Source organism: Talpa occidentalis, unplaced genomic scaffold, assembly GCF_014898055.3.
Source record: "Talpa occidentalis isolate TD23 unplaced genomic scaffold, MPIMG_talOcc4v2.1 talOcc4.7, whole genome shotgun sequence".
Taxonomy (NCBI): domain Eukaryota; kingdom Metazoa; phylum Chordata; class Mammalia; order Eulipotyphla; family Talpidae; genus Talpa; species Talpa occidentalis.
In genome coordinates, this window is record NW_023605083.1 from 91,165,751 (window position 1) to 91,177,088 (window position 11,338).

At 49.1% G+C, this 11,338-nt stretch overlaps 1 pseudogene; it reads right to left on the bottom strand.

Moving 5' to 3' along the window:
* Positions 1 to 384: 384 nt before the first annotated feature.
* LOC119231499 (asialoglycoprotein receptor 1-like) lies at positions 385 to 2,153 on the bottom strand (annotated as a pseudogene).
* Positions 2,154 to 11,338: the final 9,185 nt, after the last annotated feature.

Below are 11,338 nucleotides of genomic sequence, written 5' to 3' on the forward strand. Positions count from 1 at the left end.
TTCTCTTTACATCCCTCACCTAACCTGGATGGGGCCAGAGGTAGAGGTAACAAACAAAGGATTAGTTAAAGGTTAAACTTTCCGCTATAAGATGAGTGAGGTCTTAGGAGCTAATAGGAAACATGTGATTATAGTGTAAAACACTGCATGTATAATTGAAATTTGCTAAGAGAGAAGAATTTAAATGTTCTCACAAAAAAACAAAAAACAAAAAACCACCAACCAAGGTGAATATGGGAGGTGATGGATGTGTTGATTAATTAGATGGGAGGAATCCTTTCCCAATAAATAAGCCTATCAAATCACCACAACATACACTTTAAATATCTTACAATTTCATATTTATATCTCAATAAAACTGAAATTAAAGAAAACTTAGGAACTCTATCTAGTCTTTTGAAAGTTAAAAAGAAAAGAATTCAAAATTACGGCAATGCTCCAATCTCCTGGGGGTACCCCCTCCCACAGGGTCTTGTGAAAGGTCCAGGGAAGGTTCTCAGAGCCCGCAGTACTCAGGCTGGTCTCACAGACCCGGTTGAAAGGATTCCAGCAGATATCGTCATTCTACCTGACATCCGAGCGGAAGTGGGCACATTGCTGCTCTCTGCCCAGTCCAATTCTTGATAGTTGTCTGGCTGCCCTGGCCTCCAGTTCCTGAGAGGGGAGGACAGCAGCACAGTAGGAAGAACGGATGGAAGAGAAACCAGGTCTGGGAAGAAGGGGCTGAGGCCCAGACCCTGGGTCGCTGAGTCCCGGGAGGAAGGGGCCAGGCCAGAGCACACTCACTTGAAGCTGGTCTCGTAGTCTGTCCCATCTGCCCATTTCCACTCTCTGTAGTCATCAATGAGGCCCATCCAGGTGTCTGTGTTTCTGGACAAAATTCTGGGATGACAGAAAGGCAACAATGTGTGTGGCGGGTGGGGTGGACTCCGAGGACAGAGTCCCAGCCTGCCCCTTGGACTAGCAGTTCACTAAAGCAGTTGAGGTGCTCTGGGGTGTTTATCCCATGGCGGCTCAGGGAGCCTCTGAGGGTGAGCCTGGGATGGCAGTTGTCCTCAAAGCTCCAGAGCTGATTCCAGCGTACAGCCAGGGTTGAAAACCATTTCCGTAAATGGGATATGCCGTGGGACCTGGGCTCCACAGTCACCTGCTCATCCCTGGAGCTAATGATCACCAGGTGGGCGTTCTCCAGCTGGCAGTACTTCTCAGCCTCGGACCAGGACTTCCGAGAGCGAGAGAACCAGTAGCAGCTGCCTCCATGCTCCAGCCAGTCAGTGGGACAGCAGGTAGTTTGAGAACCTGAGGGGCCAGGGGTGGGGAGGGTCTCAGATGCTGCTCGGGGGGATGTGGACAGCCAGTGAGGCCGGGTAAGCCCCCCTCTACTCCTCACTGTTGCTCTGGAGAAGAGTCATCTTGCAAGTCAGGGACTTCAGGTCTTTGACCAGCTGCTGGACCACAGGGAGCATTTCGGAACAACATTCGGAGATGGGCCGTGGGGACGGTGCCTGGTTGTGGTTGTGGCTTCTGCTCAGTGAGTCCCTGGAGGCCAGCTGCACCTGGGGACCCAGCTTAGGAACCTCCAAGTTGTCCCACACACATCGTGGCCAAGTGGAGGGGAGCCAAGGTCTGACCTGCTTTGAATTCCGCCTGCTGTTCCTCCAGAGAAAACACTTTGTTGTTCAAGCTGCGGGCTGGAGGGGGGACGCTCAGCATCTTGAGGCTGCTCCAGCCGCCTCCTCTCTGCCCAGAAAGCCCAGCCCCCACCCTACCACACACCTGCTGAGGGGTCTCACCTGCTTGCAGCTCCTGCTTGTGGTTCTCCACCTCAGCGCTCAGAGACGTCAGAGCTCCTGTCACCTGGAAGACACGGGGTCCCAAGGCTCAGGCCAGGCTGCCTCCAGCCCCACCCCCACCGCCCCACGCCCAACAGAAGCTCACCTCGAGAGTTCAGGGACTCGACCTCAGCCGTGACGTTGCTGAAAGTTGTTCTCAGGGTCACCAGGTCCCCCTGAAACTTGGAATCTGAGCAGGCGTGTAGGGGGCAGGAAGGGCCAGTGCAGGTTTCTCTATGATTCTATGCAGATGGGGTGAAGGTGGAGTCCTGGAGTCCCTTGGTGGCTTTTGCAGGCTTTTATTGGGATTTACCAGGTACACAGCAGGCAGGGGTGCCTGGGGGCCGGGAGGCCTGCCAGCCTCTTGCAGGCCTCCCGGCCCCCAGCAAGTCTTCACTCTATCTGGACTCTCAGGCCTTCTCTCGTGGCCTTTTCTCTGCCGTTTCATTCGTCTTCCGTTTGTTCTTCTACTGGCATCTCTGTGACGCTGCCCTTATAAGCCCAGTCTCAGCCCAGGTGAATCCAACCTACATATGCCCATACCCTACTCCAGGTGCCCGCCATCAGGCATGCATGCAGGACCGCAAGGATCCATGATCAATCCTAATGGTGGGAGGGCAGAAAAGCCTGATACCTTTTCACTTACCCTACAGGGCGGATGGGACCACTGGTGTTAATATGCGTCAGGTCTGCTGTGTGGGCACTGAGCAGAACACCTGACACGCATGTCTCATTTGGTCTCACAGCGCCCCAACCCAAAGGATGGGGGCAAATGGTATCAGTATTGCAGATGCAGGAACCACGGCTCAGAGAGGCTAAGCCACTCGACTGCATTACCTGGCTAGTAAGTGGCAGGGCCAGCAGCCACCCTTATCCATCACTACCCCTCAGTGCCCCCACCAGTAAACCCATGATTGCTTCATTGCCTGCCGGAGACCCCTAACCTCCACCCCTCACCCTGTCCCCTTCCCCACCCCCCACCTCCACCCTCAACCTCCGCCTCTCCACTCCACACACCCCTGCGCCTCACTTGGGATCCAATCACACAGATGCCAACCAGAAGGAGAAGGTTGAGGGCCAGGCAGAGCAGGATGGGACGGGGCCCAGAGCAGAGATGCTGCAAGAAGGACTGGGGAGGAGGCAGCCCTGTAAAGGGAAAGCATGTCAGGACCAGGAGGGTGTGGGACGTGAGGTGGATGGGCCCACAGGGATCTGTGAGGTGATGGGGCTGGACAAGAATTGTGGGACAGGGGGTGTCCTGGCCTTTGACCCCTCACAGGCCTCACAGGTCCTCATTGCATGGGTCCCTCACACCCCTGGGGAATGCCCATCACAAGGACACAAGGACAGAGGAGGAGGATGTTGTATAAAGTCCTATCATCAGAGCTGACGAGGTGGCAGGAGGACCCAGAGAGTGTTGGGGAGCCAGGTCTTTAGCAGACTCACGTCCTCCGTACTGTCAGCAGAATGAGCTTTCCGTCTAAGCCCAACTGCTCTTTCCCCAGCGCAAGCACTCATCTGCCGCCCCAGCACACACGACCCCACATCTCTGTGGTCTCCCTGCCCCTGTTTTCCTGGGGACCTTGAATCCTCTCATCCTGGGTCCTGGCCCTCTCTGAGTCGGGATGGCGGGGGGGGGTGTCCCAGATATGCAGATGGGATATCACAAAGAAATCCTTCTAAACATATTAAGGGGTGTTTTAGGATAGGCCAGTTCTCTTTCCTCTTACCATTTCTAAACCACTGGCTTTTGTCCTCACTCTCCACGTTCTGGAAGTTCTCATACTTCATTGACATGCTTGGCCCAACACCGAAGCTGTCAGAGCTGAAGCAGACAGAGGTAGCACAAACGGGGAGGCTGGGGCCAGCTGGGGCCGATGTCAGGGCTGGAGCTGAGGTGAGAGCTGAGGTTCCAGTTGAGAAGCGGCCTGGCCTCACAGCTGGGAATGGGAAAGGACTTGGGTTTGCAGTCTGGATTACAGTGGGCTCAAGACTGGGTTTTGAACTGGGGTGGGGTGAGTTTGGGACTAAAGATGGAGGAGAAGTTGGAACAAAATATACTGCCAGGGTCAAATCTATCTGTGTGGCAATCCCTGCTGGGATTGGGGCTGACCCTTATGTTGGAGCCATGGATGAAGTCGGACCTAAACTTCGCACTAAAGCCGGAAATAGTTGAGCTCATCCCCAGTTGGGACGGGGGCTACCATTCCAGTTGACTGAAGGTGTAGGTGCCATCCTGGAAAACAGACCCCGCGGAGGCAGGAGGAGAATGCAACACGCCCACTCACGACGCTCCATTGGGCAATGACATCTCCAAGTTGCCCCTTCTCCGTCTTCCCATTTAGATGCACAGTCCTTCTCTGCTTCCTCTGACGTCCTCCCTGGTCCCTCGGTCTCACCTGCATCCCCAGCCCAGTTACCTGTGGCGAGCTGGGAGGCTGTGGCTCTCGGGATCTCAGGGCAGCAATGATCAGAACTGGAAAAACGAAACGCTGGAGAGTGGGGTAGAGGCGAGGGAAGGAGGAGCCATAGAAGAAACTGAATTCCCGCTGGTCTTTGTGTCTGTGAGCCTGGAGTCTATCCTCTGGAATCTCCTACTTCCTCAACTATGGGCAGTAAACAAGGAGAAGGAATTGAAATCGCAACACAGGCAGAGATTGCGTGGGGGCGCGGGTGGGGGGAGTTTGTGATGGAGCCAGCTCTGTTCTTCTCCCAGCTGTGCCTACTCCCTTTCCGCTTTTTCCAGCCCCCCAACTTCCTCATTTGTACCATATGGGTGAGGGAAGCTGCACAATTTAGCTTTTCACTTCCTGTATCTGAATTTCCTAGAACTGTTGGTGTTTCCGGGATTGCATACCTGGTCCAGAGGAGCCCACTGCTCTGCTGCTGCTCAGTCTTCACCCAAGTCCCTGGCCTTCCTCTGGAGTCTCAGCCCTCAAGGTGCCCCAGCTCTGGCGTAACTCTTTTCACTCTGCATAAAAGGAGGAGAGAGGGTGATGGAGAATAGGATTTCCTGGTCAGAATGGGAGGGGGGAAGCTGGGGAAAGGAGCAAAATTTATTGATCATCAGATGAAATGGGAATTGTGTCAGCATTGGCTGCACATTAACCATTCAGTTCCCACAAGAATTTGGGTATTATTATTATTACTAATTATTTAAAGTGTTTCTTTTTTAAAAAAAGATTTATTTATGCATACAAGAACTGGGGAACAGGCCAGAGGTATGGGGGTGAGAGGATTCACCAGAGACAGAGTGGGGAGCAGAACAGGTGGACTAACTGAAATACACTACTGAGGGGAGCGGTGGACAAGACAGGACAGGTCTGCTGTGCCATGTGGGTAGCTCCCTGGCCACGGATCAAACTCGTGCTGCAGTGGCCACAGAGAGCTTCAGTGCTGCATCTTAGCCCCTTGCACCACTTGGGAGACCCCAATTTTTGGTATTATTTTGAATGACGGACCATGGCTCAGACCCACTGTGTGACTTGACCAAGATGATAGGTCCAGCAAGTGAAACAGCCAGATTTCAAGCCCAGTGCTGCGTGACACCCTGGTGTGGTCTCCTTTCACAGGCACTGTCTTCATGAACGGGTTTCAACTTCATCCAGCTCACCCATTAAATCCCTCTAAGGGAGCTTCCCTGACTTCATACGCACATCCTTGCAATGAGAAGGAAACAGAGTGTGTTGAAAGGTAGAGAAGGAAAGCAAACACAAGTTAGATTATATTTTCTATGTAAATGGAATTGTTGTCTGTAACTTGCTTTTTTATACAAAAACCAAAGCATCAGGGACATTTCTCTACATCACTTCACATAATGTCCTTTATTTTTCTCCATCTCATTTCACACTATCGATCATTTATCATTTCATCATTTATTAAAATTTTCCCTGTTTTGGGCCTCCCCGGTGGCGCAGTGGTTGAGCGCTGGGTTGCGAAGCTGCCCGCAGCCTCTGCAGCGCCAGTTCGATCCCCGGCTGCTCCCCGGCCACCTGAGGAGGGTCCCACATGGCGCGCAGACCTCTCCTGCTGCCCGCTGCTCCCCTCAGCAGTGTACTTCGGTCCTTCTGCCTGCTCTGCTCCCTGCTCTGGCTCTGGTGAATTCTCTCACCCTCCCGCATTTCTGACTGTACCCAGTGCATGTACAAACAAACAAACAAACAAACAAATAAATAAGTAAATACATGCCTCTTTAAAAAAAAAAAAAGATTTTCCCTGTTTTAAACATTTAAGTTGTTTCCAGCTTTGTCTTGTCTTCTTGCTTTACTTTTATTTGTTATTTTGATTGGTATTTGTCACAGGGTCTTGGAAGTCCATGCTGAGACTGAACTTGGGGTGCAGCTATCTATTAAGGATCAATACCTGTGAAAGGAAGGGGAAAGAAGGAGGAGTGGGCAGAGAGAGAACCTACACAGCCCTGAAGACCCTACACAGCCCAGCTCATGTAACCTGGGTCAACCTACAGTGCCAGGTGCAGCTGTCCAGCATGGGGCTGAGCCAGGACCTTTACAACCCCTTGTCGCCCTGTCACCAGACACAGACCACCCTGGAGGGGAGTGAACTCAGAGAGAGGGGAGACAATAATCTCCCCAGTCCCATGCCTGAGCAACAACTTCTTCCTGGAAAAGAGTGGGGGTGGTGAGGTCTTTGCTAGCTCCTCTCTGCATTGTACTCACACGCTAATCTGGGGATAATCACCACTTCTGCATTGTTGAAGTTCTCCCACAAAGAACTTGGTATATTTTTTCCAGTCACCTATGCACACATTTATTCATCCATTCAACAAGTACTTAGTGGATGTCTGCACACTGCCAGGCACGCTCCTTCAAAAGAGGCATACTTTGGCAGTAAAAGGACAAAAAAGCTTGCCCTCATAGTGGGTGAGCACCCTCATTCTAGTGGGAGACAGATAAACAAAATTAATGACAAAAAACATATATATATATATATAAATATAAACATATATTTATATATATATATATATAAAACGTCTTATGGTGATAAGTGCTATGGAGGAAAATATAGCTGAGAAGTAAAAAAGGGTTGACTTCTAAAGAACTATCTAGAATAGGGTATCAAAAAAGGGCCTTATCAGGAAGGTGACACTTGAGCAAAAGTCTGAAGATGGTGAGGGAGCAAGTCATGAGGGGCTCTAGTGATGAGAAAATATTTTATTGAGCAAATGAATATAATAAATATCCCAGCAGAACTTCCGGCCCAGGTGCAATGAACATTCCAATGCAGGCATAATCAACAAGTTTGCTTACCTAGAGCTCCTTTCCTTTCAAGATTCATGGCCAGGGCCTCAGCACTCATATCTACAAGGTCGGGCAGCCAGCCAAGCTGGTCTCTCTCCAAGGCCATCCCCAAATGCCTGCCATCCCCAAATGCCTGCAAATGCCCCCTTGCCTTGCCCCCATGTCTAGGGACTTTGCTGTAAATGGTTGTGCCTGCTGAAAAATGATGTTATCCATGTAACAGATATGGACACATATCTGTGGATATATATGGACACATAGTTGTGTATAAAAGGAACCCTTGGTCTTTGAGCAGGTGCTCAGACCTTACAGGGCTACCCAGGTCTGGGACCTCATGCATGAGTAATAAAGCTTCTCCTGACCTCACCGTTCCTGAAGTACAGCTTGTTCTTCCTCTGCCTGGGTAAAAGGCTAGAATTTATTTCTACAACACCAGGAGGAAGAGTGTTCCAAGACAGAGGGCACAGCAAGTGCAAAGGCCCTGGGGTTGGAGAATGTCTGGTGTGTACAAGGATCATTCATTTATAGAGATGTCAGAGATTTTATAAAGAAGCAAGCAAAGAAGGAGTAATGAGTCACAGAGGGAAACCATGGCTTGCCAGTTCTCTAGGGCTTTGTGGGCTATTACTAAGGATTTCTTTTATTCCAAGTTAGAGAGGTAGACTTTGGTGGGTCAGAACAGAAGAGGCAGGATTTTGCTGATTAATTGCATGTGGGTTTCACAAGAACAGTTCTCCTTCTAGTCCCCAAAATAAATTAAACTTTCAATGTTTCCCATAATTGCTGACTGCCCAGGAAAAACAACTTTATCTCCCACTGCCACAATGCTGACGCCTAAAGATATGTATGACCTTTTGTGAATATGATAATCTCGTGAAAGAGGTCTGTCCTGCTATCTGTGAACAGAAAAACAAAAACTTCTTAAAATGGATAACCACACCGAATTTCCTTTGAATGCCTGCTGTGGTTTTGTTTGCTAAGCCTGTTCTCCCAAAGTGTGATTCCCTTGCAACTTCTTTGCAAGTAAACTTCTGTTCTTCCTCACATGTTTTTGTCTCTGCAATTTCTTCCTTCCACCACCTTTTCCACGATCCCTTGACCACTCTCAGCACATCAGATGGTCAGGTCACCTGACAAGGTGACCCAAAACTTCATTTCCATAGCCTCCAAGTCCTTTGTGATCCTGTGCTTTTTGGGTCACCGCAATCACCACTGACCTTCATGGTAACGTACACGGGGGTGCAGGTGGCATCCCACAGTAGGCTCAGTTCTTTTCCCTCCATTGTGAAGCAACAGACCCATTTCCCTTCTTGATCAGAATAGATCGCCCCCAAGAAGCACAATCATGGGCATCCCCACCCTAGTGGTATTAGGAGGTGCTCAAAGCAACCAGGGCAGTTCACCTTCAAATTTAAACCAAACCAAGGCTCTATTGCCTAGAGGGGAGCTTCTTTCATTAGGCCCTAGAACATTCAAAATCCATTGATTCAGATTGCACAGATGAAGCATAAATATTCCTTTCATGAACTACTAGGTGTTCGCTGAGAGGAGACACGCTCTCTTCTGTCGCTCTGCTGTGCCCGTGGCTGTGGGGAGACAGCGTTACGTTGACCAGTGACTGAAGGTAATGCCCACTCATAGCTCAGCCTGGGAGGTCAGGAAGCGGTAGTCAAGGGAGAAGATTGCCCCACCTTGGCCCCAAGCCTAGGACTATGTCTTTCCAGATGTATTTCTGTGCACATTTCTGTGCCTGTAAGAAGATGTCCACACATGTAGCTTTCTCTGTAAGGTGCTTCCCCTGCCACTGCCCACCTCCTCTGTTTAAAGTCTGCATGGCGTTCAGCGCTTAAATAGCCAAACTTTTTAAATGATGCCCTTAGTGATGCATTGTTGCAGTGCTTGCCTCTTTGGTTTTATAAATAACGTTGAAGTGAAGAAGTTTACATGTGCTGTTGCGCATGGAAGAAAGTGCTTCTCTTTGTTAGATACCTAGAAGTAGAACTGTTGAGTAGAAATACCTCTCTTAAAGTTTGAAATGGTGTAGGGTTTTCACTTACAGGAGAAATATAGGGGAACCAAATAAGACATCAAGGGGAAAAAGTGATAACAATACAAAGCACAACAAAACAAAAACAACATACAATTATAAACCAGAGACATCCTGCAGGGGATGAGGAGGGAGAGGGAGCAGAGGGAGGGAGGGAGGAGCACAGGGGGCTGTGGTGATGGTGGACTGGTGCACTGGTGAAGGAAATTCTATGGGGACTACACCTGAGCGGAAAGGAGGGGGAAGCAAACATTGTTTAAAAAGGAACAATGATGTAATAGATAGATAGATAGATAGATAGATAGATAGATAGATAGATAGATAGATAGATAGATAGACGAAATGGTACAGGGCCTCCCTGGTTGCACAAGTGGTTAAGTCTCAGCACTATGAAGCTATCAGCAGCCACTGCAGCATAAGCTCGATCCCCGGCCAGGGAGTTGAACTACATGGCGGGCAGACCTTTCCTACCTCACCCACTGCTCCCCCAGCAGTGTATTTCAGTAGCTCTGCCTGTTCTGCTCCCCACTCTGTCTCTGGTAAATAATCTCACCACCACCACCACCCCCACACACACTTCTGGTCTACACCCCAGCTCTTGTATGCATAAATAAATAAATCTTTAAAAAAATAAAAATAAAAATGGTACAGATAGCTAGATTCAGAGCTAAATTGCCCTGAAAAGATATGACCAATTAATCTTGATATGAGGATACATGATGCCTCTTCCGCTCAGCATCGTGTCTGAAAATCGTCCATGTTGTTTCATGCTGTGACTTACTCATCCTCATTCATGTGGTGTCCTGGTGGTAGCAGGCACAGTTATCCAGCCAACCACAGATGAGCGTTTGGCTTATTTTTAGCTTTTCACTATTTTGAATATCACTACTATAAGCAATTTTCTACATGTCTTTTTATAACTATCTGTACACATTTCTGTATTAATTATATGCAGGAGTGAAACTGCTGAGTCATAGGATATACTGTGTTTAGCCTTAGTACTTATCGCCAAGTGCTTTCTAAAGTGATGGCATCAGGGGCCTCCCCGGTGGCGCAGCGGTTGAGCGCTGGGTTGCGAAGCTGCCCGCGGCATCTGCGGCGCCGGTTCGATCCCCGGCTGCTCCCCGGCCACCGGAGGGGAATCCCACATGGCGCGCAGGCCTCTCCTGCCACCCGCTGCTCCCCTCAGCAGTGTGCTTCGGTCCTTCTGCCTGCTCTGCTCCCCGCTCTGGCCCTGGTGAATTCTCTCACCCTCCCGCTCTTCTGACTGTACCCAGTGCATGTATAAACAAAACAAACAAACAAACAAATAAATAAAAAAAAATGCCTCTATTAAAAAAAATAAAATAAAATAAATTAAGGTGATGGCATCAATTTGCAAACCAACCAAAGGTGGGTGAGGTACCAGAGCAACTCCATCCAGCGAATGGTTCATTTCTTTCTCTGTCTTTTTCACCCTTGCCACTTGGAGGATATAGAATGGTATCATTGTGGCTTTAATCAACTTTTTTGAGATCTAATTCCTACACAACAAAATGCATCCATTTTGTGTACACAGTTAAGTAAGTTTTATAAATGTATATAGCGGATGAGTCCTGGTGTGTAACGGCAGATGCCATGAGATGTTGTGAGTGGTTTCCCTCCGTGGAATAGGCAGTGCCTTCGGCAGTAGAAGTGGTAGATCATCTGCTGTTGCCAATAATCATCTTTTGCCACTAGCTTGGTGCCCTGCTTGTACTTATTTGTGTTCTGTTGTATTATTTCATTATTTAGTTGTATTTTCTCTTGTGGGCCATGGCTGCAGTGTTTATGTTTTTTAAGGGAAAATTGTATATAACTTATATGTAGACTGTATAGCAGCAAACCCTGAGCAGGTGGATTGTAGGGTAAGTGATTTTCAGGCTTTTCTGCCCTCCTGCCATTAGGATTGCCCTGCCCAATGGGGCATCTGCATTTTGTTACATTATGATAAGTTATGTTGTTTACTTCTGTGGGCCATGGCAGCAGTATTGAGATATTGACCAAGAGAAGCAGAGACAGGAGAGAGAGAGGAGAAAGAAGGCCAGGAAGCCCAGAGAGAAGACTTGTGGGGGGCTTGGAGGCCTACTGACCTCCTGGCCCCCACTGCACCCTGCCGTGTACCTGGTTACTTCACTACACATAAAAGCTCAATAAAAGCCTGAAAAAGCCACCGAGGGCTC